Source organism: Gigantopelta aegis, chromosome 9 (genome assembly GCF_016097555.1).
Source record: "Gigantopelta aegis isolate Gae_Host chromosome 9, Gae_host_genome, whole genome shotgun sequence".
Classification (NCBI taxonomy): domain Eukaryota; kingdom Metazoa; phylum Mollusca; class Gastropoda; order Neomphalida; family Peltospiridae; genus Gigantopelta; species Gigantopelta aegis.
This window is the reverse complement of record NC_054707.1, coordinates 12,020,201-12,027,028: the sequence shown is the minus strand read 5'-3', so window position 1 is coordinate 12,027,028 and position 6,828 is coordinate 12,020,201.

The window sequence follows — 6,828 nt, the reverse complement described above, 5'->3', positions numbered from 1 at the left end:
GGCAGAAAAATCATGTTTTTCTCAAAATGACATAAATGGATTTATCTCATTTTGCAAATGAGCATCACAGTATATCAGTTCAACTAGAAATATGCTCAACTGCACATTATAGTCAAGAATATAACATGCTACCGAATGTTTAGTCTTAAGTTTAAAAGTAACCTTAACCCTAACCGTAACCATAGTGTTCGTACATGTATTAAATAATCAAGACACAGTATTTCAGCTACAATAAATTACATTGCAGCCAGAATATTTTATATTTAAAACATATCATTACTTATAGCAGCAAATGGCTAAACTGATTGTAGATATGTTTAATAAGGCCTAAATAGCTGCTGTATGAGTAAGATTGGTGTATTACAGATAGTTCACCATAGGAGAAAAAAAGATGATCGGTTGAACTTAAATTTGGGCCTAGTTATTTTATGACTACTTTAGTTAATATGTCTTGATAAAAATGCTGTATTCTAACCTGTATATTATTCTATTTAAACACCACTATTTATTCTCCCTTAGGTAGGATTTATAGTTTGATTATATAATGTTGGTGTGAAGTTGTATGGCAGTAAATTTTCATGATGAATAACCTGCACTAGTTTTGACACGGTTTATAAAATGAGCAATTCATGTTAAGTTACTGGTACTTTCTCAGTATACTATCACAAACATATGTCAATACCGCCTTGCAAAATAAGAATGTGTTTTAAGATGTTAATACGTGTATATAATAAAACACCGAGTGTATACTGATGACATTCGAACTATCTGCACCTACATGTATTCACATATGACGTACATTTCATTTCAACTTATTTTCTTGCTTATATTCAATGAAAGTTCAAGCACGCTGTCCTGGGAACACACCTCAACTATCTGGGCTGTCTGTCCAGGACAGTGGGTTAGTTGTTAGTTTTTTAGTGAGAGAGAAGAGGGTGTAGTGGCCTTACACCTACCCATTGAGCCATTAAGAACTTGCTCTGGATTGGAGCCAGTGTAAAAGCCCAAAATATACCCCCCGTCAAACTATACCCGGGGTTAAAGTGGGCTAGCCTGTTTTATACCCCTAACCTTAAGGCTTAACCCTAGCCCTCATTTTTTATTACTAACCTGTATACAAAATAAATAAATAAATAATAATAATCAATGCTTTAAAAGAAAAGCAACTATTGCTTTCATAAAAATAAAACTGTCACAGATTAGTCATTTTAGAAGATATATAGCCCAAAATATATAAATTATGATGAAAAAAACTCTCTGGACATTGAAATACAGACTAGAGAGGTATATTCTGGGCTAGCCTGTTTTATACCCCGGGGTATATTCTGGGCTAGTCCAGTTTATACCCCAGGTATAGTTTGGTGGGGGTGGGGTATATTTTGGGCTAGTCCAGTTTATACCCCAGGTATAGTTTGGTGGGGGTGGGGTATATTCTGGGCTAGTCCAGTTTATACCCCAGGTATAGTTTAGTGGGGGTGGGGTATATTCTGGGCTAGTCCAGTTTATACCCCAGGTGTAGTTTGGTGGGGGTGGGGTATATTTTGGGCTATTACCCCGGTACCGGGCTGCTAACCTTGTACCTACCAGACTGTAGTCTGATGGTTTAACCACTACACCACTGAGGCCGGTTATGACGTACAATGCAGGACTTGAAGTAGCGGCCTGCAAAATGTTTTAGACCTAGCAGGTGAGATGGAAATTCACATCTTAAAACCACCCCAAAAACTATAGGTCATTTTTTAAGAGAGAGAGAGAGAGATGTTTGTACGATTATCTTATCTGCTATATTTCTCATGATTCTGTTATATTTTAAAGGCATACTGTCACGGATTTAAGAACCTTATTTCTCTAAAAATGGATGATAAATAAAAATTACATTCATTGTTGGAAACCAGATCTTGCTATCGCATCACCTTAACTAAACCATGATGGAGTGAAATCCATGTCAACCCTCTCGGCAATTTTAGTTTTTGAATTATGGACCATTGCCATAATTCAATACTTTTTACAAAATATCATTAATAAATGAAGTATGGTGGTTATGAAGATGGTTGAATAAAGTAGATTTAGGGACAAATCAAATTATTTTTGTTCAGGTAATACTTTGTTAGACCATTAAATAGGTCAGTGGTCTGTGACAATATGCCTTTAATAAATTCTGGTCAACTCGCCCCCAAACAAACTCACCCACTACCAACTCGCCCCAGTGTTTGGATAACTTGCCCCAAACTTTACTATCCATAAATAATTGTGACAACATTAAAAATGAATGTCTACAACTTTGGTGTCATTTTATTTATTAATATTATAGTGAAACTCCGCTATTATGACCACTTATTAAATTGTTTTATATTGGGGAGATCTTAATATCAGATAAATAATAATCTATTACAATGAACTGTCAAGCCTATTTTAACGATGTTTGTGAGTTGGTCCCTTATTTCCTTAAAGGAATGATAAGGCAAGGCTTTTGGACTGATATGCATATTCAACAATATTTAATGCACATTATTGCTTAAAATGTTGGTATATTAATTAAGAAAATGATATGAGTTGACTAGACAGTGTGGGGCGAGTTGACCAACTGCGTTGGGGGCGAGTTGGTTTTGGGGTGAGTCGACCTGCTCTCATTTTATTTCCATATTGCTCTAAGGAACATTTCAGAACAGGTGGATCTGGGGGAGGGGGCAGGGGCCACTAAATTTTGAGATAGTTATAATTTTATTATATATTAATTTTCATTTTTTTTACGATCCCCCTTCAAACCTCCCCCAAAGTTCCCTTGGCATTCCATCTCATGTCACTGCCACCCCCCCCCCCCCCCCCCCCCCCCCCCCCCCCAAATGGATTTTCTGGATCAGCCACTGCAGAAGTCTTACATTTCCACACACTGTGCGTAACCCTCTCCTCAACCTGTGCTGTCTTTATTTCCAGCAGGTCATATTTTTGTCTTAGCAGGTCATATTTTTGTCTTAGCAGGACATATTTCTTTTGACCTGCTATTGTAAAAGAAAAAAAATAACAGCAGGCCATATTTTTTACTTATTATTTCGACCCCTGCATGGACATTAAATTACCACTGGGCCAGAAATCAACTAACTGTTCAATAGCTCCTGTAAGGAGATGTGGCGGATACTGGACATGAAAGACGGAGATGTTTGTGAGTAATTGTAGTGCTTTAGCTAGTACACAATGTGTTCAGGATAAGAAAACAACAAAATATTATGGTAACATAATAATTATGACGTAATATGAAAATGCACTAAATATTTTCATATATCATGTTTTTCATGTTAGAAAAGTTGACAGTAATGGCAGAATGGATAATAATGACATTGGTGGTGTTGTTTTGATTTAAAGAGACTGTCCTCAGTTTGCTGCCATTGTAAGAATGTTAGTAAAAGATTAAAATGACTAAAATTACATACTAAATATAATTTTTTAGTTTTCAATATCCAATGGTCTGTATATTTAATATCTTTCTTGTCATTCTAATGTTTGTAAGTAACCCAAACTGGATTTGGTCTCCCGATAATTTTGTATGTCCTGTGAAATATATATTGGGAAATGAAATGAAGTTTGAACTAGTACAAACACTAGGTCGATCAGAAACACATTCAATATACAGCCACTGATATTTGATCCCAAAAATATATATTTAATGTGCAATTTTAGTCATTAAAATGTCTGTTAGTCGTCAACATCTTAACAATGTCATAAAACTCAGTACAGTCCCTTTAATAGGATCGATGTCTTTATTGCTGAAAATGAATAAACCTGATAGGGTTTAAGCTGGCATTTTCCAAATGCAAATCAAACTTGCATTTGGTGAATATATACTGAACAAAATTAATTAAGGGCCATGAGACCATTTGGTAATGCTTTGCTAGTGTCATTTTATTATAGCAGGTGTTGATCATGTGCAGATAACTTCTAAATATTATTTCAGTAAAATGTCACCCATGATACGTGCAATATGCTTTTTGTGAAAACTCAGGAATGTGTTTTCAGCTAGGATTTATTACATGATAAATTGTTATTTAAATCATATATTTTAAAATGCTGCAACACTGATACCTTACAATGGAAGAAGGTGGGTTTTAGGGAGGTGTGTGTGTGGAAGTCGTTTTTTTACCATATTTAAAGAAGAAAGCCAAAATATCTACTGGCCTTTATTTATTTTTTAGCATATCATTTTGCATCATATTTTATCATTAATTTGCTAAAAAGCTAATTTGAATACAAACTATCGACAGTAATTTTGGCAGTTTGGCTACTTTTTAATTTTGAAATTGAATTTGGGTAGGCCTACAGATGTTCTGAACGAATTTGCTAAATTGCTAATAATTTTTCAGGATCCAGCTTAAAACTTTATGGTTTCCACTTGCTGTTCCACCAGCAGCACATTTTCCTCATCAGTTTGATCAGATGTTTATAAACTCTGTTATATTTCTACTATTTCGTCAATTGAAAACGGCCATGAATGTTTCCAGTTTGTCATTGAAAACTGATGAAAATAAAAACAATGAATACACAGTGTTATTTCAATCTTCAGTCATTTTGTTCATAATACTTTGAAGGTTTCATTGCAAAAATTGAATGCGATGTATTAAGTAATTGCTTATCGTTTGCTAATTTTAAAGTTTTTTTAAAAAGAACAACTTCAAAACCATTGTACATATTTTAAATATTGTTTATACATGTATATTTTTGTCACCTAGATACCTGGAGAAATATTTTAAAAATACTTTTGAGGATGTAGTTATTAGTTGAAGTATCTTCAGTAGTTTTGTTTTACAGATTTCATTTGATGTTTTAACAGTCTGAAACTATTCTATTTTAGCATTTGAAGCCAGGTTGTAGGTTACCAAAACCCCTAGTAATTCTGGAAATATTTCTAATATCTCACATGTATTTATGTAGGTCTAAATAATGGCTGGAGTTTGTAATTTACAAGAAAAAATATTTTGATGTTATAAATACTGTTAGTGATTTTATCATGAATGCATATTCATGTAGGTGGTGTGTCTGTGTGCAAGTAGTCTTGGTAACTAGGCATGTGTAAAATGTTAACGATAATCTTGTAGTGTGTGTGCATATTTAACCACATGTTCTGCTGTATTTTTTTTTTTTTTTTTTTTTCCTGACTGAGCATCCAGTTACAGTGGGGATTGTTAAGTGCCTTGGTGCAGTTGTTAGATGACATTCAGTTTAGATTAGTTCTTTTTGTCCGTACACGGGTAAGTCTGCACTCGGTTACTGCTTCAGAATGTTACTGGCCTGAAAGTAGTGTTAGCTCAAATATACTGCAATCCATTGAAAACACATGACAGTTTGGCCTGAAAGTAGTGTTAGCTCAAATATACTGCAATCCATTGAAAACGCATGACAGTTTGGCCTGAAAGTAGTGTTAGCTCAAATATACTGCAATCCATTGAAAACGCATGACAGTTTGGCCTGAAAGTAGTGTTAGCTCAAATATACTGCAATCCATTGAAAACGCATCACACTTTGTAGCTACAGTGAAACCCATCTAAACCGGACACCCTCGGGACCAAATAAAATGTCCGGTTTTTAAAAGGTATCTGGTTTAGAGAGGTTACGTTCTGTACTGATTTTTAAAAAAGGATCATGAAAAATGTCCGCTTTGTGGGGAATTCCGGTTTACAGAGGGTCTGGTTTTGAGATTACACTGTATAAAAGAAAAGATTCAAGAAGAAATAATAAAACATTTTAGTTAAGTGTTTTTTGTTATTTCTTCTATTATATTTTTTTATTTTAACTGATTTTTTTTTTATAACTGGATATGTTCTGGTGGGCAATCAATAACCTCAAAAACAATATACAAGGGTCTGAGTAATTGTGTGTTTTGTAACAACCTGACATGTAAGAAATCAACTGAAAATTGGGTGATGCATTTTCAATGGAATTCGGTATATATAAAAACAAATATTATTATTTTTTGTCTGCTTTCTTCTTATTTATTTATTACGGTAGTTAATTAGTTATGACCCTGCAATATCTGTAGTTGTAATTATTTAAAATAATTATTAATGGCATTTTGTTTATTTTTTCTTGATGTCTCTATATCCACTCTAATGTGTATGTTACTTCATTTGTTGTGATATTATGGTGCTTTGTTATATATTTTATTATATTTAATGTCCTAATAAAAACATTATCTTTGTTCTCAGTAAGCTACCTTTATATAACTTAATAGTCCTTTTCCTTGAGCAAACCCATGTTTATTCTTACACTAATTATATAATATTGTGCCAAATATATACACAGCAAGGTTTGTGATAACGTGTAGTTAGCTAAATATATTGGCTAGGTGGCGTGGAAAGAAACAAGTAGATACTGAGCAGTATGAAAGAGTTAAATTAAAGAAAATACATGATACAACTTGAAGTTGATTCTTTATAACATGAAATATATGAATTTATTATATAACATTTAGTGAAATATCTTAAAATATCAGTGAAATAAAAGTGTTATCAGTCACTTAGAATTTCACTATTTCACTCTAAAATGTGTTATCATCACTGTAGAAATGTTATCTTCACTGAAAGAAAGCCGGAACTATTTTGCTACTGGCATTGCCAAAAGTTATATAATGTTTTTTTGTCAAATATCATTTATATTTTATCTTGTGAAGTTTGCAATCATATCACACTCATCACACAAGCACGACTCGTGAAATATGATTGCAAACTTCACTTGATGAGATATAAATCATATGTGACAAAAAACATCAAATATCCTCTATATAGATCACTCTGGTGTCCTAAAGCTTCTTTATTAATGTCAGACCCTTCCCCTTCTTCC